The following is a 27997-nucleotide window of genomic DNA, read 5'->3' as shown; positions in this document are numbered from 1 at the left end:
AGTTTAGAGAAAACAAAAACAAATACAAAATAATTTAAAACAATGAAATGCAAAACAACCTATTCTAACTTAAGACTAGAAATTCAAATATGAGTCTACCCTATGCACGTGCCACAGTCTCTGCTCGCGATGCCGCCGTCCTCCGTACAAGTGCGTCTTGCCTTTACCTGAAAAAAATGATGTGGCACACGGCCTGAGTATTTCAAAGAATACTTAGTAAGTGGCCCCACTATAGGGGCCATGCTAATGCAAACACATGCAATCATGAATAGGGACCTATCTCTAATCATCTTAGGGGTGGCCTCCAGTCTCGGACAAATTGGATGTGTAGTACTTCCCTACACACGACTCCCTCATGCGAGTGTGAGTCCCTAGGGCGCTCGCACACCCCCTGGACCCTCTGGTCAAGCTAATCTGTAGCGACGTCCGGAGGTCAGCGGAACCCCATAGTGTCATGCCCTCATGAACACCCTCATCTGTGTGCTTTCGCACCTGTGCGCATTCGCGCTCATCATAAGGTGCGCGTCCGCACTCATCATCTCTAGGGGAAGTAGCCCTATGCTTATGAACATACAAAATGCATGAGGTCCCTCTAAATCCATCGTAATGTCTCTTCTGACACAACCCTCTAGTCTCATCTCTTTGTTACTCTAGGTAACTCATACTCGTGGGTATTTATATTAATATCATTTTCATGCTCTTAGGGTTGTGTCCTACGTCGATCTAACGACAAGATGCAATATGGCACTCATCATCATCTAGCATGCTCAATATGGAAAACATCATCATATTAAGGTAAAAATCATGCAATCATCATGCTCATATAATGCCACACGTGCGTCAAACATATCAAGCGTCACTCAACAAAATATGTATATACCGCACATATCATCAAGCATCATAATCCACACATCATCATAACTCATACAATTATTTAGCCTATCCTATAGTAAGGCCACTTACTTGGTTGGCCTTGACCGAAGTACTCCCTAAATAGCTAAACGTAAGCTCCCGTTCCGTGAGAGCTGCTTCCTACAACACCGGGGTTTGTTTCCTATCACACCGTTCACCACTTTCTGTTAGTATTTCACAATTAATTTATCAATAATTTAATAAATGTGAAATATGGCTCTAAAACGGCCTCGGATACCCTTATCGGGGCCGAAAACAGGTTCGGGAGGGTCGAAACAATGGAAATCGGGCTGAAAACAGGTGAGTCGAGCCAAACAGCCGCTGGAGGAGCCGCCGGAGCGTCACCGGAGGGAGCCCGAGCCGTTTGCGCCGAGCCGAGCTGAGGTCGAAGCGCGGGTCGCAGTCCGGTTCGGGTCGTGGTTCGGGTCGCGGGCTGTGGAAGGCTACTGGGCCAAGGCTAATCGTTGGGCCTCGGCTTACTGGGCTGGGCCGCAAGTGTTTGGTTTGCAGGCCGGCTCAATTGGACCGTGGGTCTAGTCTGGGTTGGTTCAACTGAACCGTAACTTCTGGGCCGGTTTGAGGTTTGGGCTGCTGTAGTTGGGCTGGGCCGAAGGCAGAGGCCAAGGGAGGAACGGGCTGGCTCTCCCGGGTTCTGGGTTCGGGTTGACCCGGATCCGTGGATCTCGTCTTCCTCACCCGACTTCGGCCGATTTTCCGGCGAGCTTTCTCTCTCCTCCCCCCGGCGTTTCAGTTGCCAATTTCGGTCCTCTTCCTTCTCTTTTCCTCTTTGTTCATCGTCCTTCTTTCCTTTCTTGGAGTTTTGCGGCCTAAAAGCTCCTAAAAGCCACAGATCTAAGAATCGATTAAGAAACCTAATTTTCCAACCTCGGTTACCGACGACGAAGCTTACGAAATAACACAAAACGCACCCTGAGTCATTGTGCTTTCGTTAGGGATCCCTCTTATGGTGGTAACAGGTCGTTTGGTGTCGGTTTGAGGGTGGTTTGAGGGCTCGTCGGAGAACTGGACACTCGCCGACATTTGTCCGAAATCTCTCTCTCTCTCTCAAAATTTTCCCTCTTTTCTCCCTTTGCAGGTCTTCTGAAGATGCTGGGTGTCGTGGGCTGAGGGTGGGCGTGCTGTGACCGTTGTTTCGCGTTGGTTCCGCGAAACTCGGCGGTCGCCGGAAAACTCGCGGGTTTTCCGGCGACTGAGTTATTTTTTATTTTTTATTTTTTTCGTTTTATCATTTTCATTTATTTATTTATTATATATATATATATTTTTTTTTTCTTTCTTCCCCGGGTCGTTACAGCTACTAAAGTTGCACAAAAACATTTTAGTCTACAAAAACAACTCAACTTGAAATTCAAACTGTATTTGTAGCGTTTACAAAAAAAAAAAAAGAAAAAACAAGTCGCAAGAAAAGGCTTGAGAATTCCGATGAGGCGCTGAAATCCTCGCGCCCTCTACCCACACATTGTTCCCAATGTCAAGGATACACCAAACGAAGCCATGCCCAATTCTGCCCACACAACACATGTCTACAATAAAGGAAATGAGAGTAATAAAGAGAAGATGAACGATCATTGTGGTTTTTCAATGAACGCAAATGGGTGAAGTCAAACCAAACCCCCACTTCTTGTTTAAAATTGTCCTCAAGCTCCCCTTGATATATAGAAGATATCTCCATAAGTTGGAGAATGAAGCATAGAGGAAAAGAACGACGTAAGGAGTCGTATTCATGGGGACGGGGGGGGGGGGGGGGGGGGGGGGGCTGGAAATCTGAAACAAAACATGGGTCGGCAACGATAGTCACATCCATGGCTTCATGAATTCGTGGCAGAGGGAGGAAAGACAGACGACACAATGCACAACCCCAATTTATATAAGGAAAGCTATGATAAAATGATATGATATGAAGGAAAAATGGAAGGAGTTGTCTTACATGATAGTGAATAAAAATGTTTGGATCTCATTCATCATTGTGTGTTCATGCATAAGGGAATACCCCTCTTTTATGATGGTACGGACGCGTACAATACGTGGTAGAAAAATGATCATTATGTTCATCATAATGCTATGATGGTCGCTATGCCTTAACGGATATCCGACATCAGCAGCTCTAGAGAATGCTCGTCCGACCATAAAAGGGGCCTGGAGGTGTGCGAACCAACTGGTGGGTTCACACTCGCACGTGTGGACCATTTGTAGAATAGTAAATACACATCTAATTAACTCGTTTGGTATAGCCGCCAGAAATATAGACTGATACGATAGGTCCTACACATGATTGAATGTATTTGCATCTAACCCCAATAGTGGGGTCACTTACTGAGTATTTCTTATAATACTAAAGTCACGTGCTACTGCTATTTCATATAAAGGAAACACACCACTATGTGACTAACGACGACATAGCTATTCGAGACCATGATACATGCAAATGGTAGTTGTATTTTGTATTATCTTTCTTAGAGTTAGATTAGAATAGTGTTTTTAATTTTAATGCTAATTTATTTCATTTCGTATTTTTTTGTGTCGTTTTAAAAATGTTTTCAAGCACGTATCTCAACTGCAGTGTTTTAAAATGAAGTCTATATTTTATGATGAAGTTTGAACGCTTATTTCCTTCACAAAATGATTAAGTTATGATGACGGTAGTGACTCTAGTACGTAGAAATCTACTATCGTAAAAGTATTCTTGTTTGAATCGAAGGATATGCTCCTTATATTAGAAATTTATGTCAGATGGGCACAAACTAGGTTAAAAAGTTATGGATTAAGCGTTCAAAAATTTTAACTTTCCAATAATTTTTTTAACAAAATTAAAAATAATAACTCACACTACATGAAGTTTTAATAAACCCGTAAGAATTAACTTTTAAACTTAAAGTATTCAACTTCTAATTAAACATTCAAACTATAGTCTTTTTTTTTTTTTTTTTTTTTTTTTTTATAATCGCCATTTGAACATTAATGACTTTTTTCTGTTATATATTATACTTTCAATGGTTGAACTTTTTTTTTTTCACTATTGTAGTTAGAAGCAAGCACATACAATCATGAGTGAAACCTATCATATCAGACGTATGTCATATATCATAAACTTACCATGTCTTCTAATGTATCATACACATTGTATAACATCATCACATCACAAAATAACATCATACATCATACATCATACATCATACATCATACATCATCATCATACAATATAGTAACAACATCATAATATAAAGAATAAATGACACTTACAAGGGGCACTAGGCACGTGTCGTCATACATTAAACATGTTATCCAACTTATCTTATACTAAGACCACTTACTTGGATCTAGAGGCTGTTCACCCATTTTTAGCATTGCGGGTCTATTTGATGACTTAACTTATCTCTAGGATGATCTATCTTTATTGTTCTGACTTAGGCAGCTTGCATGACCACAACAGTGAATGATCAGTATCTTAGCTTGATGCACTACCTTATCATATTTTATAGACAACATAACATTTACTAATACCTCATCTATGCAATGTTAACTCACAAACCCTTCAATAAGACTCGAAAGTCACTAAATTTTGTAGGGGGGTCACTCCGCTTTCCAATTACTAAGTTACTTGCATGGTTCCTCAAAAAGACCTCTGCCCATGTCCACCAAATAATCATCATGAGCTAAACTACTTGTGTAGTTCCTAACTCTCTCTCAAAACCAATTTGCAGAGCGGAGACCTTGACCCTCTTTATCCATTTCTACACACTATAATAACTCCTTAAATAGCCTCAACACACTATGCTATTTGGCCTTGGTCAAGCTCGACGACACAGGTTCCTGAGTACCAACAACTTGGAAGAGTCACGGCTAGATTCAACCTTGGTCGTCAAATAGCGCTATTGCAGGTCAACATAAAATCATCCTAGCTTTAGTGTCCTATTCTTATATCAATACAACCATAATATTATCCATCACCTAGAATGAAGATTTCATTCTCTAAGTATACATCCAATCTCACAGGAAAATAATGTCGATCAATCACTTAAACATAGATCATAAAATCCAATCTTCCACACGTATTTTAAAAATGTCCTACTAAGGGCACCACACTTGACAACATCTATCAGAGCCAGGTTTCGATCCTGGGACCTGTGGGTTATGGGCCCACCACGCTTCCGCTGCGCCACTCTGATTTGTTATAAAAGAAGATGAGCTATTGTGATCCGTGCTCCAGGGAGATTTATGGATATTATCTCCCCGTTGAGCTTCGCTTGTATTATGCATGATATAGTATGTGTTAGCGTACACTATACTAAGCACCTTAGCATTGAGGAAATAGACTCTATTACTCCTGTAGGTAGGAGTCAAAATCTCGTGTAGCTAGGAATCCAATAAACCTATAGGGGGCCAAAGAGAATAATCTCGTGTAGCTAGGAATCCAATAAACCTATAGGGGACCAAAGAGAATAATATGCCGAGCAAGTCTAAGGCACTGGTTTGAGAGGTATAATGATCCTTGTGTTGCAGCAAATGACATTATAAAACTACTTTTGCTTCTCTATCAAAGCCAAGTTTTGATCCTAGTAACTATGGGTTATGGGCCCAGAACGCTTCCGCTACAACACTCTAATTGGTTGAAAAAGAAGATGAGCTATTGTGATCTATGCTCCAGGGTGATTTATGGATAGCCGAGCAAGTCTAAGGTACTAGTTTGAGAGGTATAATGATCCTTGTGTTGCAGCAAATGACATTATAAAACTACTTCTCTATCATTTTTGAAGTCTTTCTTCTTTATCAGAGCCAAGTTTCAATCCTGGGACATGTGGGTTATGGGCCCACCACGCTTCCGCTGCGCCACTCTAATTTGTGAAAAAAGCTTCAGCTGCGCCACTCTAATTCAATCCTGGAACATGTGGGTTATGGGCCCACCACGCTTCCGCTGCGCCACTTTGATTTGTTAAAAAAGCTTCCACTGCGCCACTCTGATTTGTTAAAAAAGAGGATGAGCTATTGTGATCTGTGCTTTAGGGTGATTTATGGATATTATCTATCCGTTGAGCTGTTTGCTTGTATTATGCATGATATAGTATGTGTTAACTCCAGGTGTTTGACGCACACTAGACTAAGCACCTTAGGATTGACGTTAATAGGAAATAGGCTCTGCTTGTATTATGCATGATATAGTATGTGTTAACTCCAGGTGTTTGGCGCACACTAGACTAAGCACCTTAGGATTGACGTTAATAGGAAATAGGCTCTAGACTAAGCACCTTAGGATTGACGTTAATAGGAAATAGGCTCTAGACTAAGCACCTTAGGATTGACGTTAATTGGAAATAGGCTCTGCTTGTATTATGCATGATATAGTATGTGTTAACTCCAGGTGTTTGGCGTACACTAGACTAAGCACCTTAGGATTGACGTTAATAGGAAATAGGCTGTGCTTGTATTATGCATGATATAGTATGTGTTAACTCTAGGTGTTTAGCGTACACTAGACTAAGCACCTTAGGATTGACGTTAATAGGAAATAGGCTCTAGACTAAGCACCTTAGGATTGACGTTAATAGGAAATAGGCTCTAGAGGAGTCAAAATAGACTAAGCACCTTAGGATTGACGTTAATAGGAAATAGGCTCTAGAGGAGTCAAAATAGAGTAACCTGGAACCCAATAAACCTATAATGGGCCAAAGCGAATGATAGGCTAAAACTACTCTCTATCATTTTCGAAGCCTTTCTTCTCTATCAAAGCCAAGTTTCGATCCTAGGACCTAAGAGTTATGGGCCAGGCTCTAGACTAAGCACCTTAGGATTGACGTTAATAGGAAATAGGCTCTAGAGGAGTCAAAATAGAGTAACCTGGAATCCAATAAACCTATAACAGGCCAAAGCGAATGATAGGCTAAAACTACTCTCTATCATTTTCGAAGCCTTTCTTATCTATCAAAGCCAAGTTTCGATCCTAGGACCTAAGAGTTATGGGCCCACCACGCTTTCGCTACACCACTCTAATTTGTTAGGAAAGAGGATGAGCTATTGTGATCTGTGCTCCAGGTGATTTATGGATATTATCTTTCCGTTGGGCTGTTTGCTTGTATTATTATGTGTTAGCGTGTTAGCTCCAAGTGTGTTCTCCAGTTAGGTTGAGGAGTCCAGGAATCCAATAAACCTATAGGGGGCCAAAGTGAATAATAGGCCGAGCAGCTTTCTCTATTATCTTTGAAGTCTTTCTTCCCTATTCGATCCTACGACCTGTGGGTTATGGGTCCACCACACTTCCACTACGCCACTCTAATTTGTTAGAGAAGTGTATGAGCTATTGTGATCTGTGCTCCAGGGTGATTTAAGGACATTATCTTCCTGTTCAGCTGTTTGCTTGTATTATGCATGATATAGTATGTTTTAGCTCCAAGTGTTTGACACTCCTAAACTAAAGAAAGAGTTGAGGAGTCAAAATAGAGTAACCTGAAATCCAATAAACCTATATAGGGCAAAAGCGGATAATAGGTCGAGCAAGTCTAAGGTACTGGTTTGAGAGGTATAATGATCCTTGTGTTGCAGCAAATGTCATTGTAAAACTGCTTTCTCTATCATTTTTGAAGTCTTTCTTCTCTATTAGAGCCAGGTTTTGATCCTGGCCACCACGCTTCTGCTGCGCCACTCTGATTTGTTAGAAAGGAGGATGAGCTATTGTGATCTGTGCTCCAGGGTGATTTATGGATATTATCTTTCCGTTGAAGCAAACATGCATGATATAGAGTCTGTGTTAGCTCCAAGTGTTTGACAGTGTGTTCTCCAGTTAGGTTGGTTATAAAATGACTTAGGACTTAGGTCAAGATGGGTACACTAGTAGGTCAAGATGGGTACACTAGTAGGTCAAGATGGGTACACTAGACTAAGCACCGGGAAATAAGACTCTATTACTCCTAGACTAAAGAAAGAGTTTGAGAAGTCAAAATAGAGTAAACTAGAATCCAATAAACCTCTAACGGGCCAAAGCGGATAATAGGCCAAGCAAGTCTAAGGTACTAGTTTTGAGAGGTATAATGATCCTTGTGTTGTAGCAAATGTCATTGTGGTTTCGATCCTAGGACCTGTGGTTTATGGTCCACCACGCTTCAGCTGCGCCACTCTGATTTGTTATAAAAGAGGATGAACTATTGTGATTTATAGATATTGTTTTCTTGTTGAGCTGTTTGCGCCACTCAGATTCGTTAGAAAAGAGGATGAGTTATTGTGATCTGTGCTCCAGGGTGATTATTATCTTCCCGTTGAACTTGTTTGCTTGTGTATTAGGTCAAAGTGTTTGACAGTGTGTTCAACCTATCTAGCGTGTTTATCTACATAGAGCTAGTGTGTAAGAGTTAGGTTGGTTATATAATGACTTAGGTGAAGATGCGTACACTAGACTAAGCACCTTTGGATCGTGGCGACGTTAAGAGGAAATAGACCCTATTACTTGAGGACTAAAGAAAGAGTCGAGGAGTCAAAATAGAGTAACCTGGAACCAAAAACTCGTGTTAAGAAACCTAGCTGGCCTAGGAATCCAATAAACCTCTTCAACTCCTAGGCATGATCAAGACGCATTTTAAAACCGTGAGACTGACGGCGATGCATTAGTACCTGAAAGTGGATAATATATGCTAGCAGTAACTTGTAGCTATTACAAAAAAAAAATAGTCAAGATGGCCGAGCTGGTCTAAGGCGCCAGTTTCAGGTACTGGTTCGAAAGGGCATGGGTTCAAATCCCATTCTTGACATGATTTTCTTATTTGTCAATGATTGGAGAGGTATATTGCTCAACATTTTAAAATGTGAGGACATATGTAACGAGCAATGTAGTAGTGGGTGGCAAAATCTCGTATCAACTAATTTTGTATGTATATTATATCACATTTTTGTCAAACGATGTCATATCATAAACTTAGCCACTATGCACGTGTCCTATCCGATAGTAAGACCGCTTACTTGGTTGTTCTTAGCCGATTCTCCCTAAATTTTGGTACATTTGCTTTTCGTCCTACTAGAGATCGTCAATCTTCTTTCATGACTAACTACAATTTCTTAACTCAATTTAATATAAATTGAGAAATTGAATCTTATATTGACCTTCATTTCCTTAAGCAAGGTCAATTCCAGCTTCAAGATAGTCGGAACCGCAAAAATTGGGCAAAATATCCTTTACGGAGCCAATGAGCTAGATTCTGAGCCGCAAAGCCTAGACTAGCCGGTTCAGCCACATAAGCCAAAGAAGTTTCTGGCTGTAGGCGTGACACGTGGCACAATGAGGCGTGAGAGCGTGTTTTCCGACGATTGAGTTTCTTTTTTGTGTGGCCGATACAAAATCTGTTTGTGTTTCATTTTCGAGAACTTTGTATAACTTTCAAATTTATTTCATTTTCGTGCTTGAATATTTTCTATAAAATTGAGCATGGAACATGGATCGACGGAGGAGTACCTAAGTAAAATTGAGGCAACGACTTTGAGATTTCTCTGAGTCGCCGGAACCTGAAAATCATATTCGTTGCAGAAGAACGAAATGACAAAGTTGGCTTCGAAGGGTTTTAGCCGTTTTCGTCTGATTTGATAGAAGGAAGAGTAAAGGGCAAAGTTGTCTTTGGAAAATATTCAAACAATGGGTTTTGGTTTTAAGTAAAAAAGCTCATTTATTATTTAAATAAATAAATTATTTTTAGTATTAAATAAATAAAAGTTATATTCCTTAGGATTGAGGTTAAGAGGAAATTCCAATAAACCTATAACGGGCCAAAGCTAATAATAGGCCGATCCTTGTGTTGATGTCCTTCTTCTCTATCAGAGCCAGGTTTCGATTCTGGGACCTGTGGGTTATGAGCCCACCACGCTTCCGCTGCGCCACTCTGATTTGTTAGAAAAGAAGATGAGCTATTGTGATACGTGCTCCAGGGTGACAGAGTTGAGGAGTCAAAATCCCGTGTAGCTAGGAATCCAATAAACCTATAGGGGGCCAAAGCGAATAATATGTTGATCCTTGTGTTGCAGCAAGTGTCATTATAAATCTATCAGAGAGACATTATAAAATTGCTTTTCTCTATCATTTTTGTATATCTCTATCATTCTCTCTCTATCATTTTTTATGCTTTTGCTTCTCTCTAAGGTACATTATAAAACTGCTTATGATATAGAGTAACCTGAAATCCAATAAACGTATAACGGGCCAAAGCGGATAATAGGTCGAGCAAGTCTAAGGTATTGGTTTGAGAGGTATAATGATCCTTGTGTTGCAGCAAATGTCATTGTAAAACTGCTTTCTCTATCATTTTTGAAGTCTTTCTTCTCTATTAGAGCCAGGTTTCGATCCTGGTCACCACGCTTCTGCTGCGTCACTCTGATTCACCACGCTTCTGCTGCGTCACTCTAATTCACCACGCTTCTGCTGCGTCACTCTGATTTGTTAGAAAAGAGGATGAGCTATTGTGATCTGTGCTCCAAGGTGATTTATGGATATTATCTGTGTTAGTTCCAAGTGTTTTCGATCCTGGTCACCACGCTTCTGCTGCGTTACTCTAATTCACCACACTTCTCCTGCGTCACTCTGATTCACCACGCTTCTGCTGCGTCACTCTGATTCACCACGTTTCTGCTGCGTCACTCTGATTTGTTAGAAAAGAGGATGAGCTATTGTGATCTGTGCTCCAAGGTGATTTATGGATATTATCTGTGTTAGCTCCAAGTGTTTAACAGTGTGTTCTCCAGTTAGGTTGGTTATAAAATGACTTAGGACTTAGGTCAAGATGGGTACACTAGACTAAGCACCTTAGGATCGTTAAGAGGGAAATAGACTCTATTACTCCTAGACTAAAGAAAGAGTTTGAGAAGTCAAAATAGAGGAAACTATAATCCAATAAACCTCTAACGGGCCAAAGCAGATAATAGGCCAAGCAAGTCTAAGGTACTAGTTTTGAGAGGTATAATGATACTTGTGTTGTAGCAAATGTCATTGTGGTTTGATCTTAGGACCTATGGGTTATGGTCCACCACGCTTCTGCTGCGCCACTCTAATTTGTTAGAAAAGAGGATGAACTATTGTGATTTATGGATATTATTTTCTTGTTGAGCTATTTTCTTCAATTTTACTTGACGAAATTTCAAGCAATTACATTCGATTCACAAGAACCCCTAAATAACTTTTCAATAAAAAGTAAAGTCCAAAGTATGTAAGTTTCCACTTTTTAGCCCACTCTTTTTTGGTAGTTCGATCGTGGAATTTCTTTTTTTTTTTTTTTTTTTTTGTATTTCCGGAATATGAGTGTGTGACTTGTTAGAATTGATCCTATGGATATGACAGAGAAGAAGTCAGTCACCTTGATCAAGATGCTGAGTTGGTCTAAGGCGCCAGTTTCAAATACGAAAGGCCATTTGTTCAAATCCCATTCTTGACATGAAATTCTTTTGCAAAAGTTTTTTTTATCATGGATAAGACAAATGAGTTGGTCTAAGGCGCCAGTTTCAAGTACGAAAGGCCATTTGTTCAAATTCCATTCTTGACATGAAATTCTTTTGTAAGAGTGTTCTTTCAGGGACCTGTGGGTTATGGGCCCACCACGCTTGAGACAGTGTGTTCTCCAGTTAGGTTGGTAACCTGGAATCCAATAAACCTATAACGGGCCGAAGCAAATAGTGTTGCAGCAAATGTCTTTGTAAAACTGCTTTCTCTATCATTTTTGAAGTCTTTCTTCTCTATTAGAGCCAAGTTTCAATCTTTGGACCAGTAGTGTAATACCCGAAGAAAGAAGAAAAAGAAAAAAAATATAAATATAAGAAAAGTTGAGAGGGGCAAATAGGTAAATTTGCCCCTCCAACCACCTAAGGGGTCCAAACGAAACCCTATCCATAGTCCTGCAAAAGAGAGATAGTGAGAGAAAGGGGTAGAGAGAACCTAGAGAGAGGAGAAAGGATGAACCGCCGGAAGACTCACCGAAAATTACCATCGGAGTCTATTTCGGTGAAGATCATGATGCAAGGAGGTGAAGATCATGCAGAGAGACTTTCTTGGAAGGGAAAAGAGAATGTGGGTGGCCGGAGTCCCATTTTTCATCAAGAAGTCGGAAAACCCGCAAGGTAAGGATCTTGAACGTTTCCTCAAATCTATGGTTTTCCTTTGTGAATCAAGATCTGAAATCTTGATATATTCATCTAGGAACAACTCTACGCATGATCTGTGAAGAAGTTTGGCCAGACCTCAACCCGAAGGTGGAGATCCGAGAGTCGTCCGAGAACGGTGAGCGAAATTCTGACCTTCTTAACTCGTTCGGTAGTTAATCGAAAATTACGAAAAAAATACGAGGACGTAGCCCGTAACACGATCTAAAATTTTGTCGAAGAAATCATGTCGATCAGATCTACGGATCGAAAGATATGAAAATCGGTAAAGAAGGTTGTGTTTCGGTTTTCACAGGCCAGAGAAGAAGGGAGAAGAAAAGAAAAAAAAAAAGAAGAAAAGAGTCGGCCGGCGAGCGGCGGACGGCGGCGACAGGCGAGCGGCGGACGGCGGCGACAGGCGCCGGACACGCGTCGACCATCGGCTGGAGCAACGCAGCTCCAGCGAGGCGTGGACATGTGTCGCCTGCAAGCCGGGCCGAACAGCGACGCGAGCCGAGCCGACCGGACCGGCCGACCCGCGACAACGCGGAGGCGGGCGCGCGTGCAGCCTGTGACTGGCGCCTTCCCGCGCGCGTGGCCACGCACTCCCAGCGTGCTGCTGGCGCGTGAGCGCGCGTGGAACGGCCAATTTAGCCCGGTTGTGTTCTGTTTTCCCGATTTTTGTCCCGGTTCCAGTTCTAATACTATTTTTACGTGAATAGGGACTTAAATTAGAGAAATCAGTATTTTTGGACACCTCACGGGCAAAGAAATGCTAGCGAAAGGGCACGCGTCAACCAGGTAAGTCACTACCCGGTATTTAGGAAGAAATACTTGTAGGGTTCGCTTGGATTGTAGGTATGCATGTTAGTAATTTTGTCTTAAATTAGCTCTCCATGAATGAGATTAATTAGATGGATTGTTATGATGTGTTGGGTGAATTATCTGGTGTTTCTTGTATGCCTTAAGCTTCCGTTGTACGTATGCATGCGTTTAATTTATGTTAGAATTGTGTATGCCGGGTTTCGGGTGCTTGATGGACGAATTCGCCCCATTGAGCGCGAACTTCGTGCTCTGGGTGCTTGTTGGAGGTCATCGCCCCGTTGAGCCGGTATGCCTAGTTTGCATGAATTACATACTATGATGCTAGAAGAAGATTGCATGTACCCTCAGTTAATTGCTAGGGCCCATTTCTATGATAAGATTAGGGAATTTCTATTAGGAGCGATATGCCGCTCTAGTCAGACTTAATTTTTTTCTAGAAACATAGCGGTTTACCACGGCAAGAAAGTACCTAGGAGTGTTCATAAATTGCTAGCGTAAGAACGGTATCTATAGCTTCGTGAGAGGACCAAGGGTCCCTGATCAGTCATTTTTGAAGTCTTTCTTCTTAATGAGAGCCAAGTTTCAATCCTGGGACATGTGGGTTATGGGCCCACCACGCTTCCGCTGTGCCACTTTGATTTGTTAAAAAAGCTTCCGCTGCGCCACTCTGATTTGTTAAAAAAGAGGATGAGCTATTGTGATCTGTGCTTTAGGGTGATTTGTGTATATTATCTATCCGTTGAGCTGTTTGCTTGTATTATGCATGATATAGTATGTGTTAACTCCAGGTGTTTGACGCACACTAGACTAAGCACCTTAGGATTGACGTTAATAGGAAATAGGCTCTAGACTAAGCACCTTAGGATTGACGTTAATAGGAAATAGACTCTATACTAAGCACCTTAGGATTGACGTTAATAGGAAACAGGCTCTGCTTGTATTATGCATGATATAGTATGTGTTAACTCCAGGTGTTTGGCGTACACTAGACTAAGCACCTTAGGATTGACGTTAATAGGAAATAGGCTCTGCTTGTAGTATGCATGATATAGTATGTGTTAACTCCAGGTGTTTGGCGTACACTAGACTAAGCACCTTAGGATTGACGTTAATAGGAAATAGGCTCTAGACTAAGCACCTTAGGATTGACGTTAATAGGAAATAGGCTCTAGACTAAGCACCTTAGGATTGACGTTAATAGGAAATAGGCTCTAGACTAAGCACCTTAGGATTGACGTTAATAGGAAATAGGCTCTAGACTAAGCACCTTAGGATTGACGTTAATAGGAAATAGGCTCTAGAGGAGTCAAAATAGAGTAACCTGGAATCCAATAAACCTATAACGGGCCAAAGCGGATAATAGGTCGAGCAAGTCTAAGGTACTGGTTTGAGAGGTATAATGATCCTTGTGTTGCAGCAAATGTCATTGTAAAACTGCTTTCTCTATCCATTTTTGAAGTCTTTCTTCTCTATTAGAGCCAGGTTTCGATCCTGGCCACCACGCTTCTGCTGCGCCACTCTGATTTGTTAGAAAGGAGGATGAGCTATTGTGATCTGTGCTCCAGGGTGATTTATGGATGCTATCTTTCCGTTGAAGCAAACATGCATGATATAGAGTATGTGTTAGCTCCAAGTGTTTGACAGTGTGTTCTCCAGTTAGGTTGGTTATAAAATGACTTAGGACTTAGGTCAAGATGGGTACACTAGTAGGTCAAGATGGGTACACTAGTAGGTCAAGATGGGTACACTAGTAGGTCAAGATGGGTACACTAGACTAAGCACCTTAGGATCGTTAAGAGGGAAATAAGACTCTATTACTCCTAGACTAAAGAAAGAGTTTGAGAAGTCAAAATAGAGTAAACTAGAATCCAATAAACCTCTAACGGGCCAAAGCGGATAATAGGCCAAGCAAGTCTAAGGTACTAGTTTTGAGAGGTATAATGATCCTTGTGTTGTAGCAAATGTCATTGTGGTTTCGATCCTAGGACCTGTGGTTTATGGTCCACCACGCTTCAGCTGCGCCACTCTGATTTGTTAGAAAAGAGGATGAACTATTGTAATTCATGGATATTGTTTTCTTGTTGAGCTTTTTGCGCCACTCAGATTCGTTAGAAAAGAGGATGAGTTATTGTGATCTGTGCTCCAGGGTGATTTATGGATATTATCTTCCCGTTGAACTTGTTTGCTTGTGTATTAGGTCAAGGTGTTTGACAGTGTGTTCAACCTATCTAGCGTGTTTATCTACATAGAGCTAGTGTGTAAGAGTTAGGTTGGTTATATAATGACTTAGGTGAAGATGCGTACACTAGACTAAGCACCTTTGGATCGTGGCGACGTTAAGAGGAAATAGACCCTATTACTTGAGGACTAAAGAAAGAGTTGAGGAGTCAAGATAGAGTAACCTGGAACCAAAAACTCGTGTTAAGAAACCTAGCTGTCCTAGGAATCCAATAAACCTCTTCAACTCCTAGGCATGATCAAGACGCATTTTAAAACCGTGAGACTGACGACGATGCATTAGTACCTGAAAGTGGATAATATATGCTAGCAGTAACTTGTAGCTATTACAAAAAAAAAAAAAAAATAGTCAAGATGGCCGAGTTGGTCTAAGGCGCCAGTTTCAGGTACTGGTCCGAAAGGGCATGGGTTCAAATCCCATTCTTGACATGATTTTCTTATTTGTCAATGATTGGAGAGGTATATTGCTCAACATTTTAAAATGTGAGGACATATGTAACGAGCAATGTAGTAGTGGGTGGCAAAATCTCGTATCAACTAATTTTGTATGTATATTATATCACATTTTTGTCAAACGATGTCGTATCATAAACTTAGCCACTATGCACGTGTCCTATCCGATAGTAAGACCGCTTACTTGGTTGGTCTTAGCCGGTTCTCCCTAAATTTTGGTACATTTGCTTTTCGTCCTACTAGAGATCGTCAATCTTCTTTCATGACTAACTACAATTTCTTAACTCAATTTAATATAAATTGAGAAATTGAATCTTATATTGACCTTCATTTCCTTAAGCAAGGTCAATTCCAGCTTCAAGATAGTCGGAACCGCAAAAATTGGGCAAAATATCCTTTACGGAGCCAATGAGCTAGATTCTGAGCCGCAAAGCCTAGACTAGCCGGTTCAGCCACATAAGCCAAAGAAGTTTCTGGCTGTAGGCGTGACACGTGGCACAATGAGGCGTGAGAGCGTGTTTTCCGACGATTGAGTTTCTTTTTTGTGTGGCTGATACAAAATCTGTTTGTGTTTCATTTACGAGAACTTTGTATAACTTTCAAATTTATTTCATTTTCGTGCTCGAATATTTTCTATAAAATTGAGCATGGAACATGGATCGACGGAGGAGTACCTAAGTAAAATTGAGGCAACGACTTTGAGATTTCTCTGAGTCGCCGGAACCTGAAAATCATATTCGTTGCAGAAGAACGAAATGACAAAGTTGGCTTCGAAGGGTTTTAGCCGTTTTCGTCTGATTTGATAGAAGGAAGAGTAAAGGGCAAAGTTGTCTTTGGAAAATATTCAAACAATGGGTTTTGGTTTTAAGTAAAAAAGCTCATTTATTATTTAAATAAATAAATTATTTTTAGTATTAAATAAATAAAAGTTATATTCCTTAGGATTGAGGTTAAGAGGAAATTCCAATAAACCTATAACGGGCCAAAGCTAATAAATAGGCCGATCCTTGTGTTGATGTCCTTCTTCTCTATCAGAGCCAGGTTTCGATTCTGGGACCTGTGGGTTATGAGCCCACCACGCTTCCGCTGCGCCACTCTGATTTGTTAGAAAAGAAGATGAGCTATTGTGATACGTGCTCCAGGGTGACAGAGTTGAGGAGTCAAAATCCCGTGTAGCTAGGAATCCAATAAACCTATAGGGGGCCAAAGCGAATAATATGTTGATCCTTGTGTTGCAGCAAGTGTCATTATAAATCTATCAGAGAGACATTATAAAACTGCTTTTCTCTATCATTTTTGTATATCTCTATCATTCTCTCTCTATCATTTTTTATGGTTTTGCTTCTCTATAAGGTACATTATAAAACTGCTTATGATATAGAGTAACCTGAAATCCAATAAACGTATAACGGGCCAAAGCGGATAATAGGTCGAGCAAGTCTAAGGTATTGGTTTGAGAGGTATAATGATCCTTGTGTTGCAGCAAATGTCATTGTAAAACTGCTTTCTCTATCATTTTTGAAGTCTTTCTTCTCTATTAGAGCCAGGTTTCGATCCTGGTCACCACGCTTCTGCTGCGTCACTCTGATTCACCACGCTTCTGCTGCGTCACTCTGATTCACCACGCTTCTGCTGCGTCACTCTGATTCACCACGCTTCTGCTGCGTCACTCTAATTTGTTAGAAAAGAGGATGAGCTATTGTGATCTGTGCTCCAAGGTGATTTATGGATATTATCTGTGTTAGCTCCAAGTGTTTTCGATCCTGGTCACCACGCTTCTGCTGCGTCACTCTGATTCACCACGCTTCTGCTGCGTCACTCTGATTCACCACGCTTCTGCTGCGTCACTCTGATTCACCACGCTTCTGCTGCGTCACTCTAATTTGTTAGAAAAGAGGATGAGCTATTGTGATCTGTGCTCCAAGGTGATTTATGGATATTATCTGTGTTAGCTCCAAGTGTTTTCGATCCTGGTCACCACGCTTCTGCTGCGTCACTCTGATTCACCACGCTTCTGCTGCGTCACTCTGATTCACCACGCTTCTGCTGCGTCACTCTGATTCACCACGCTTCTGCTGCGTCACTCTGATTTGTTAGAAAAGAGGATGAGCTATTGTGATCTGTGCTCCAAGGTGATTTATGGATATTATCTGTGTTAGCTCCAAGTGTTTAACAGTGTGTTCTCCAGTTAGGTTGGTTATAAAATGACTTAGGACTTTTGGTCAAGATGGGTACACTAGTAGGTCAAGATGGGTACACTAGTAGGTCAAGATGGGTACACTAGACTAAGCACCTTAGAGGGAAATAGACTCTATTACTCCTAGACTAAAGAAAGAGTTTAAGAAGCCAAAATAGAGGAAACTATAATCCAATAAACCTCTAACGGGCTATTGTGATCTGTGCTCCAAGGTGATTTATGGATATTATCTGTGTTAGCTCCAAGTGTTTAACAGTGTGTTCTCCAGTTAGGTTGGTTATAAAATGACTTAGGACTTTTGGTCAAGATGGGTACACTAGTAGGTCAAGATGGGTACACTAGTAGGTCAAGATGGGTACACTAGACTAAGCACCTTAGAGGGAAATAGACTCTATTACTCCTAGACTAAAGAAAGAGTTTAAGAAGCCAAAATAGAGGAAACTATAATCCAATAAACCTCTAACGGGCCAAAGCAGATAATAGGCCAAGCAAGTCTAAGGTACTAGTTTTGAGAGGTATAATGATACTTGTGTTGTAGCAAATGTCATTGTGGTTTGATCTTAGGACCTATGGGTTATGGTCCACCACGCTTCTGCTGCGCCACTCTAATTTGTTAGAAAAGAGGATGAACTATTGTTATTTATGGATATTATTTTCTTGTTGAGCTATTTTCTTCAATTTTACTTGACGAAATTTCAAGCAATTACATTCCATTCACAAGAACCCCTAAATAACTTTTCAATAAAAAGTAAAGTCCAAAGTATGTAAGTTTCCACTTTTTAGCCCACTCTTTTTTGGTAGTTCGATCGTGGAATTTCTTTTTTTTTTTTTTTTTTTTTTGTATTTCCGGAACATGAGTGTGTGACTTGTTAGAATTGATCCTATGGATATGACAGAGAAGAAGTCAGTCACCTTGATCAAGATGCTGAGTTGGTCTAAGGCGCCAGTTTCAAATACGAAAGGCCATTTGTTCAAATCCCATTCTTGACATGAAATTCTTTTGCAAAAGTATTTTTTTATCATGGATAAGACAAATGAGTTGGTCTAAGGCGCCAGTTTCAAGTACGAAAGGCCATTTGTTCAAATTCCATTCTTGACATGAAATTCTTTTGTAAGAGTGTTCTTTCAGGGACCTGTGGGTTATGGGCCCACCACGCTTGAGACAGTGTGTTCTCCTGTTAGGTTGGTAACCTGGAATCCAATAAACCTATAACGGGCCGAAGCAAATAGTGTTGCAGCAAATGTCTTTGTAAAACTGCTTTCTCTATCATTTTTGAAGTCTTTCTTCTCTATTAGAGCCAAGTTTCAATCTTTGGACCAGTAGTGTAATACCCGAAGAAAGAAGAAAAAGAAAAAAAATATATATATAAGAAAAGTTGAGAGGGGCAAATAGGTAAATTTGCCCCTCCAACCACCTAAGGGGTCCAAACGAAACCCTATCCATAGTCCTGCAAAAGAGAGATAGTGAGAGAAAGGGGTAGAGAGAACCTAGAGAGAGGAGAAAGGATGAACCGCCGGAAGACTCACCGAAAATTACCATCGGAGTCTATTTCGGTGAAGATCATGATGCAAGGAGGTGAAGATCATGCAGAGAGACTTTCTTGGAAGGGAAAAGAGAATGTGGGTGGCCGGAGTCCCATTTTTCATCAAGAAGTCGGAAAACCCGCAAGGTAAGGATCTTGAACGTTTCCTCAAATCTATGGTTTTCCTTTGTGAATCAAGATCTGAAATCTTGATATATTCATCTAGGAACAACTCTACGCATGATCTGTGAAGAAGTTTGGCCAGACCTCAACCCGAAGGTGGAGATCCGAGAGTCGTCCGAGAACGGTGAGCGAAATTCTGACCTTCTTAACTCGTTCGGTAGTTAATCGAAAATTACGAAAAAAATACGAGGACGTAGCTCGTAACACGATCTAAAACTTTGTCGAAGAAATCATGTCGATCAGATCTACGGATCGAAAGATATGAAAATCGGTAAAGAAGGTTGTGTTTCGGTTTTCAGAGGGCAGAGAAGAAGGGAGAAGAAAAGAAAAAAAAAAAAAAGAAGAAGAAAAGAGTCGGCCGGCGAGCGGCGGACGGCGGCGACAGGCGCCGGACACGCGTCGACCATCGGTTGGAGCAACGCAGCTCCAGCGAGGCGTGGACACGTGTCGCCTGCAAGCCGGGCCGAACAGCGACGCGAGCCGAGCCGACCGGACCGGCCGACCCGCGACAACGCGGAGGCGGGCGCGCGTGCAGCCTGCGACTGGCGCCTTCCCGCGCGCGTGGCCACGCACTCCCAGCGTGCTGCTGGCGCGTGAGCGCGCGTGGAACGGCCAATTTAGCCCGGTTGTGTTCTGTTTTCCCGATTTTTGTCCCGGTTCCAGTTCTAATACTATTTTTACGTGAATAGGGACTTAAATTAGAGAAATCAGTATTTTTGGACACCTCACGGGCAAAGAAATGCTAGCGAAAGGGCACGCGTCAACCAGGTAAGTCACTACCCGGTATTTAGGAAGAAATACTTGTAGGGTTCGCTTGGATTGTAGGTATGCATGTTAGTAATTTTGTCTTAAATTAGCTCTCCATGAATGAGATTAATTAGATGGATTGTTATGATGTGTTGGGTGAATTATCTGAGTGTTTCTTGTATGCCTTAAGCTTCCGTTGTACGTATGCATGCGTTTAATTTATGTTAGAATTGTGTATGCCGGGTTTCGGGTGCTTGATGGACGAATTCGCCCCATTGAGCGCGAACTTCGTGCTCTGGGTGCTTGTTGGAGGTCATCGCCCCGTTGAGCCGGTATGCCTAGTTTGCATGAATTACATACTATGATGTTAGAAGAAGATTGCATGTACACTCAGTTAATTGCTAGGGCCCATTTCTATGATAAGATTAGGGAATTTCTATTAGGAGCGATATGCCGCTCTAGTCAGACTTAATTTTTTTCTAGAAACATAGCGGTTTACCACGGCAAGAAAGTACCTAGGAGTGTTCATAAATTGCTAGCGTAAGAACGGTATCTATAGCTTCGTGAGAGGACCAAGGGTCCCTGATCAGTCCTTACTACTCTTAGCCATTTCGCATGGGAAATGTGTCCCCACATCGTACAGCCCATTAGCTGCATGGGAACGGGTTGGGTTGCGCCCCCCATAGGAGGACTATATGGGCGTAGGGGTATTCAGCACACCCCTAGGCTAGATACCATGTAGTCCTAGATAGCCATGTAAAGGTAGCGCCTCATAGAGAGATACCAACCATATCAGCTTGGCATAAGGAACCTCTAGGTGACTCTAATGAAAGGACGATGAACCGGTGAAACCCAAGGGGCAAGCCCCAAGAGACTAAGGTTAGAACCCGATGTCCTAGAACTGAATTAGGAAACCATGGGAGTTCTGTTAAATTAAGATGCGAAGAGAGCCTACAAGTAGGTGGCTTACTGAGTATAATTTTTATACTCATCCCGTTCTCCTTTATTTTTCTCAGGTGTTTGCTGGCTGCTGGTCGAGGTAGATGAGCGTTTGAGAGCTGTACAGTCACAGAGAGGGTCGTTACGGAGCGTCAGTCCCTTTTCGGTCTTGTAGAGTCTTTTGTATTTCATTTTATATTTGCAATTTCTTTTGTAATAATTAACAAACAAAATTTCTCTCTTTTGTTTTAATTCAAAGTATTTTTGTCTTTTTACTTTGGTTTTCTTTTCTTTTATTTTCCTTTTGTTTGTTTTCGATTTCGTCTTTTTAGTCACCATTCGGTTTTTCGAAGCCTCGAAAATTGGGTCGTGACAAGTAGGTTATGGGCCCACCACGCTTCCGCTGCGCCACTCTGATTTGTTAGAAAGAAGGATGAGCTATTGTGATCTGTGCTCCAGGGTGATTTATGGATATTATCTTCCCGTTGAGCTTGTTTTCTTGTATTGTGCATGATAAAGTATGCATTTGCTCCAGGTGTTTGACAATGTGTTCAACCTATTTAGTGTGTTTATCTACACAGAGCTAGAGTGTAAGAGTTAGGTTGGTTATATGATGACTTAGGTCAAAATGCGTACACTAGACTAAGCACCTTAGGATCGTGGCGACGTTAAAAGGAAATAGACCCTATTACTCGAGGACTAAAGAAAGAGTTGATGAGTTAAAATAGAGTAACCTGGAACTAAAAGCTCGTGTTAAGAAACCTAGTTGGCCTAGAAATCCAATAAACCTCTTCAACTCCTAGACATGATCAAGACGCATTTTAAAATTGTGAGACTGATGACGATGCATCAGTACTTGAAAGTGGATAATATATCCTAGCAGTGATTTGTAGCTATTATAAAAAAGAATAGTCAAGATGGCCGAGCTGGTCTAAGGCGCCAGTTTTAGGTACTGGTCCGAAAGGGCATGGGATTTCTCAACATTTTAAAATGTGAGGACATATGTAACGAGCAATGTAGCAGTGGGTGGCGAAATCTCGTATAAACTAATTTTGTATGTATATTTCATCACATTTTTGTTAAACAATGTCATATCATAAACTTAGCCACTATGCACGTGTCGTCATACATCAAACAAGTCGTCCAACGATACTAAGACCGCTTACTTGGTTGGCCTTAGCCGGTTCTCCCTAAATTTGAGTATATTTGCTTTTCGTCCCACTAGAACGTCAATCTTCTTTCATGAGTAACTACAATTTCTTAACTCAATTTAATATAAATCGAGAAATTGAATCTTATATTGACCTTCATTTCTTTAAGCAAGGTCAATTTCAGCTTCAAGATAGTCGGAAGGACAAAAATTGGGCAAAATATCCTTTACCGAGCCAATGAGCTAGATTCTGAGTCGCGAAGCCGAGACTAGCCGGCTAAGCCACATAAGCTAAAGAAGTTTCTGGCTGTGGGCGCGACACGTGGCACAATGAGGTGTTAGAGCGTGTTTTCCGATGATTGAGTTTCTTTTTTGTGTGGCCGATACAGAATCTGTTTGTGTTTCATTTTTTAGAACGGTGTATAACTTTCAAATTTATTTCATTTTCGTGCTCGAATATTTTCTATAAAATCTAGACTTCGATATTGAGGGCAACGTCAATGTTTTATTCTTTAATAACAACTTTAATATCTTATTGAGATGTACTCATTTTTATATTAAATATTTTCATATATTTAAGAACTTAAATGATTAATAGACACTTTGTTAGAGCATTACAGAAAACACACTACTTGTGTAGTAAAGAAAAGATTCGATGTGATGTAAGGCAAAGGTGATGGATTTGTCTAAGGATTCCATGGATGAATGAGCTCAAATACATTTATTCGATTATTATATAAAGAAAAGCCCTTCTTATCTGCACGCCAAATGCAGTGCGAATAGTTGCATCGGTCTTGAAGCCAAATTCCCTTCTCTGGCCAAAAAACCTCGAACGAAAGCTTCCCGTAATTGCTACTAAAATTGCACCAAAACAATGTTGTCTGCCACAAATTCTCTTTGAATTTCCAGCTGTATTCTTGTTTGGACAGAAGAATGTGCTCCCCTAAATCAGAAAGTTACATCAGATGGGAACAAATTCAATTGAAAAAAGGAAAAAGTTCGAACTACAAGAGTTTATACAGATATACATGAAATAATATGGTCTCGTTGAATAATTTGACGTGGTGCAATACCCTTATTTACCTAAATCGTCGTTTTTCGATTTGCAATGGACCTGTAAAGGTATGTCTTGATAATTAAGAATCGTCACTTCCCAACGAGATTGTGGATATTGGGCTGCAAAACAAGTGAAAACATTAGAAATTGATGCAAAAGTAAACAAAATCATATAGAGATTGTTCATAGCCTTCATTTTTTGAACAACTTAGAATTTGTTTGAGTTTCATTTGGATCCTTTTGAACCATATATATATATATATATATATATATATATATATGATTATTGCACTAAAACAAAGATACCTTTTTAACGACTTTTAAAGATAGATTTTTATGTAAAACGCTATTAAAAGAAAAACGAACAAAAAACTGGAAGGATATTAAGCGTGTTCGTGTTCGTTTGTTCGGTTACACTTTATTTAGCAAAGAATCACACACATCCCCAAGCTTAGGTTGCTTTTTTTTTTTTTTTCTCTCCGGACATCAATCACATACTTCCTAATTCCATTCCGATGTCTCCTTCTCAATTTTCTTCTATTTTGGTGCTCGAAATTTTTGAATAAAACGAGACGTGTATATTCATTTTGAAGTCAGTATTTTATTTTTCGATAACAACTTGGATATTTCATTACCATACATGCACTATTTTGTTAAATGTCTCTAAATAATTGAGAACTCAAATGTTCAATAGACTTATTTTTATTAGATAAGTATTGTAGTAAGAACACAACTTCCATTTGGTTTAAGAACTTCGTGAATGAATGAGGTCGAATAACTTTGTTTTACTATTATAAAAAGAAAAAATTTTCTCATCAACATCACAGATGCAGTGCCAATAGTAGCATTGTTCTTGAAAACAAACTTCATTATCCGGCGAAAACACCTCGAACAAAGCATGTCCAAGATTGCTACTGTAACGACCCTAAATTTCCACATACTCAGAGTCACTACTAACGTCTCATGCTCATCTATAATGCAGAAATATAACTCTTACATGAATATAACTGATAACGTAAACTTCAAAAAAAAAACGTTTAAAACAACTTCTTCTCTGGAAAACACAGCCATGGTCTTACGTGTTTAAATATGAAATACTGAAGTTTAGAGAAAACAAAAACAAATACAAAATAATTTAAAACAATGAAATGCAAAACAACTTATTCTAACTTAAGACTAGAAATTCAAATATGAGTCTACCTTATGCACGTGCCACAGTCTCTGCTCGAGATGCCGCCGTCCTCCGTACAAGTGCGCCTTGCCTTTACCTGAAAAAAATGATGTGGTACACGGCCTGAGTATTTCAAAGAATACTCAGTAAGTGGCCCCACTATAGGGGTCATGCTAATGCAAACACATGCAATCATGAATAGGGACCTATCTCTAATCATCTTAGGGGTGGCCTCCAGTCTCGAACAAATTGGATGTGTAGTACTTCCCTACACACGACTCACACGTGCGAGTGTAAGTCCCTAGGGCGCTCGCACACCCCCTGGACCCTCTGGTCAAGCTAATCTGTAGCGACGTCCGGAGGTCAGCGGAACCCCATAGTGTCATGCGCCTCATGAACACCCTCATCTGTGTGCTTTCGCACCTGTGCGCATTCGCGCTCATCATAAGGTGCGCGTCCGCACTCATCATCTCTAGGGGAAGTAGCCGTATGCTTATGAACATACAAAATGCATGAGGTCCCTCTAAATCCATCGTAATGTCTCTTCTAACACAACCCTCTAGTCTCATCTCTTTGTTACTCTAGGTACCTCATACTCGTGGATATTTATATTAATATCATTTTCATGCTCTTAGGGTTGTGTCCTACGTCGATCTAACGACATGATGCAATATGGCACTCATCATCATCTAGCATGCTCAATATGAAAAACATCATCATATTAAGGTAAAAATCATGCAATCATCATGCTTATATAATGCCACACGTGCATCAAACATATCAAGCATCACTCAACAAAATATGTATATACCGCACATATCATCAAGCATCATAATCCACACATCATCATAACTCATACAATTATTTAGCCTATCCTATAGTAAGGCCACTTACTTGGTTGGCCTTGGCCGAAGTACTCCCTAAATAGCTAAACGTAAGCTCCCGTTCCGTGAGAGCTGCTTCCTACAACGCCGGGGTTTGTTTCCTATCACACCGTTCACCACTTTTCGTTAGTATTTCACAATTAATTTACCAATAATTTAATAAATGTGAAATACGGCTCTAAAACGGCCTCAGATACCTTTATCGGGGCCAAAAACAGGTCCGGGAGGGTCGAAACAGTGGAAACCGGGCTGAAAACAGGTGAGCCGAGCCAAACAGCCGCTGGAGGAGCCGCCGGAGCGTCACCGGAGGGAGCCCGAGCCGTTTGCGCCGAGCCGAGCCGAGGGACTGCCGCGCCGCTGTGTGACACGTGGCAGAAGCAGAGGAAGCCATGTTGGGCGGTAGTGTCGGGTCGAAGCGCGGGTCGCAGTCCGGTTCGGGTCGTGGTTCGGGTCGCGGGCTATGGAAGGCTACTGGGCCAAGGCTAATCGTTGGGCCTCTGCTTACTGGGCTGGGCCGCAAGTGTTTGGTTTGCAGGCCGGCTCAATTGGACCGTGGGTCTAGTCTGGGTTGGTTCAACTGAACCGTAGCTTCTGGGCCTGTTTGAGGTTTGGGCCGCTGTAGTTGGGCTGGGCCGAAGGCAGAGGCAAAGGGAGGAACGGGCTGGCTCTCCCGGGTTCTGGGTTCGGGTTGACCCGGATCCGTGGATCTCGTCTTCCTTACCCGACTTAGACCGATTTTCCGGCGAGCTTTCTCTCTCCTCCCCGCGGCGTTTCCGTTGCCGATTTCGGTCCTCTTCCTTCCCTTTTCCTCTTTGTTCGTCGTCCTTCTTTCGTTTCTGGGAGTTTTGCGGTCTAAAAGCTCTTAAAAGCCACAGATCTAAGAATCGATTAAGAAACCTAATTTTCTGACCTCGGTTACCGACGACGACGCTTACGAAATAACACAAAACGCACCTTGAGTCATTGTGCTTTCGTTAGGGATCCCTCTTATGGTGGTAACAGGTCGTTTGGTGTCGGTTTGAGGGTGGTTTGAGGGCTCGTCGGAGAACTGGACACTCGCCGACGTTTGTCCGAAATCTCTCTCTCTCTCTCACAATTTTCTCTCTTTTCTCCCTTTGCAGGTCTTCTGAAGATGCTGGGTGTCGTGGGTTGAGGGTGGGCGTGCTGTGACCGTTGTTTCGCGTTGGTTCCGCGAAACTCGGCGGTCGCCGGAAAACTCGCGGGTTTTCCGGCGACTGAGTTTTTTTTTTTCGTTTTCTCATTTTCCTTTATTTATTTATATATATATATATATATATATATATATATATATATATATATATATCTTTCTTTCTTTCCCGTGTCGTTACATTATCTACCCCTAAAAAGAACTTTCGTCCTCGAAAGTCTCAAACTCTTGTACCAACTCGGGGTATTTCTCTCTTATCTCGTCCTCACGCTCCCACGTGGCTTCCTCACTGTGGTGATTCCGCCACAGTACCTTAACGAACGCAATACTCCTGTTGCGTAATGTTTTTACTTCTCTAGCTAAGATTCTTACTTGGTTTTCCTCGTAGCTCAGATCTTCATCGAGTTGGAGTGGTTCGTAGTCTATTACGTGGATAGGGTTCGTAATGTACTTCCTTAGAATCGACACATGAAATGCATCGTGTATTCCTAAGTGGGCTATAGGTAGGGCTAACTTATACGCTACTGGACCAACTCGCTCTAGGATCTCGAATGGTCCAATGAATTTAGGACTTAACTTGCCCGTACGTCCGAACCTCAAGACACCTTAAATAGGTGCCACCTTGAGGAATACTAGGCCCCTTGTCTCGAACTCTAAGCTTCTACGCCTTACATCGGCGTAGCTTTTCTGTCGACTTTTAGTGATACGCATCCTCACTCGAATTTTTCTGAACAGCCTCGTTGGTGAGTCGAACTAGCTCGGGTCCTACTAACTCTCTTTCGCCTACTTCGTCCCAACATAGTGGGGACCTACACCGTTTCCCATACAAGGCCTCAAACGGTGTCTTACCAATAGTGGCTTGGAAGTTGTTATTATACGAGAATTCCATGAGGTGGAGTATGGAATCCCAACTTCCCCTAAAATCTAGTACTCAAGCGCATAACATGTCCTCTAGAATTTGGTTTAAACACTCCGTTTGTCCATCTGTTTGGGGGGGTGGAAGGCGGTAATAAAATCGAGGCGGGTACCCAATGCTTTTTGAAGTCCGCACCAAAACGCTAACGTAAAGCGTGAATCCCGATCCAACACTATAGACACTAGGACTCCATGTAGTCTTACTATTTCTTTCACATACAGTTGTGCCCATTTGTCAACTGTATATGTAGCTTTCCCAAGTAGGAAGTGTGCCGATTTGGTCAACCTATCGACGACTACCCAGATCACTGTATATGCTTTGTGCGTTTTGGGTAATCCTACTATGAAACCCATTGCTATGTTTTCCCACTTCCACTCTGGTATGCTTAGGGGCTACAACAACCCCACTGCCTTTTGTTTAGGAACTTTCACTTGTTGACAAACTAAGCACTCGCTCACAAACTCGGCCATGTCCCTATTCATGCTCTTCTATCAGAAATGTTGTTTAAAATCTTGGTACA

At 41.4% G+C, this 27997-nt stretch overlaps 2 long non-coding RNA genes and 3 other non-coding genes across 5 annotated transcripts; 2 read left to right on the top strand and 3 right to left on the bottom strand.

Moving 5' to 3' along the window:
• Positions 1-33: 33 nt before the first annotated feature.
• LOC147792477 (uncharacterized) lies at positions 34-26100 on the bottom strand. Its single transcript, XR_015421295.1, has 3 exons — positions 25591-26100; positions 25404-25494; positions 34-167 (listed from the first exon to the last, which is right to left on the bottom strand). It is a non-coding gene; the product is annotated as an uncharacterized LOC147792477 (long non-coding RNA).
• Positions 5028-5099, bottom strand: TRNAM-CAU (transfer RNA methionine (anticodon CAU)). Its single transcript has one exon. It is a non-coding gene; the product is annotated as a tRNA-Met (tRNA).
• On the top strand, positions 8586-8666 carry TRNAL-CAG (transfer RNA leucine (anticodon CAG)). Its single transcript has one exon. It is a non-coding gene; the product is annotated as a tRNA-Leu (tRNA).
• Positions 15439-15519, top strand: TRNAL-CAG (transfer RNA leucine (anticodon CAG)). Its single transcript has one exon. It is a non-coding gene; the product is annotated as a tRNA-Leu (tRNA).
• On the bottom strand, positions 22866-23498 carry LOC147792478 (uncharacterized). Its single transcript, XR_015421291.1, has 2 exons — positions 23366-23498; positions 22866-23225 (listed from the first exon to the last, which is right to left on the bottom strand). It is a non-coding gene; the product is annotated as an uncharacterized LOC147792478 (long non-coding RNA).
• Positions 26101-27997: the final 1897 nt, after the last annotated feature.

This window comes from Cucurbita pepo, chromosome 6 (genome assembly GCF_057944985.1).
Source record: "Cucurbita pepo subsp. pepo isolate OVF chromosome 6, ASM5794498v1, whole genome shotgun sequence".
NCBI lineage: Eukaryota > Viridiplantae > Streptophyta > Magnoliopsida > Cucurbitales > Cucurbitaceae > Cucurbita > Cucurbita pepo.
The sequence above is the reverse complement of the archived record's forward strand: the minus strand, read 5'-3'. Positions and strand labels throughout refer to the sequence as shown.